Raw genomic sequence first — 787 nt, forward strand, 5'->3', positions numbered from 1 at the left:
CAGATTTTCTTCAATATCTTTGATTCTTTATTCTTGTCTGCTTGTGTTATCCCAAACAGCCCATCTTCAAGTACAGAGGTTCTCTCTTCAACTTCCATTATCCTGCTGGTTAAACTCTCCATTGTTTTTTATTTCACTGAATAACTTCTTCAGTTTGGCAAATTCTGCTACATTTATTTTTAGGACAGTGATTTCCTTGTACATTTCCTCTTTCAGGTCCTGTATACTTTTCCTGGTTTCATCATGCTGTCTAGCTGAGTTTTCTTGTATCTCATTCAGTTTCTTTAGGATTATCACTCGAAATTCCTTGTCATTCATTTCAAGGGCTTCTTGTTCTATAGGATCTAGAGTTGGAGATTTATTAACTTTTGGTGGTGTACTTTCTTGGTTTTTTGCATTTCTAGCATCTTTTTTTGGATGTTTATTCATTTTAGCAGGGAGTTTCACTCGGGTCTTGGGCCTCTCCTCTTGGTTTTTTGCATTTCTAGCATCTTTTTTTGGATGTTTATTCATTTTAGCAGGGAGTTTCACTCGGGTCTTGGGCCTCTCCGGGAAGCCTCCTCTCTGGTCAGCTTGGACTCTAGTAGGCTGCTGGATCCCGCCCTGCTGGCCCCACAGGGTATGTGTGTTCTGCTGAGTTTCCACCTCGTTATCTGGGCATTTCCCCACTCTGTGAGCACTAGGTGGGGCTGTTGAACCTTGCAGGGGGGGCCCGCAGGGTGTGTATTTTTTTGCCGAGTCTCCGTCTCCTTTGCCGGACCCCTCCCCACTCTGTGCGCTCAGTACA

This window comes from Galeopterus variegatus, unplaced genomic scaffold, assembly GCF_000696425.1.
Source record: "Galeopterus variegatus unplaced genomic scaffold, G_variegatus-3.0.2 Scaffold337, whole genome shotgun sequence".
NCBI classification, from domain to species: domain Eukaryota; kingdom Metazoa; phylum Chordata; class Mammalia; order Dermoptera; family Cynocephalidae; genus Galeopterus; species Galeopterus variegatus.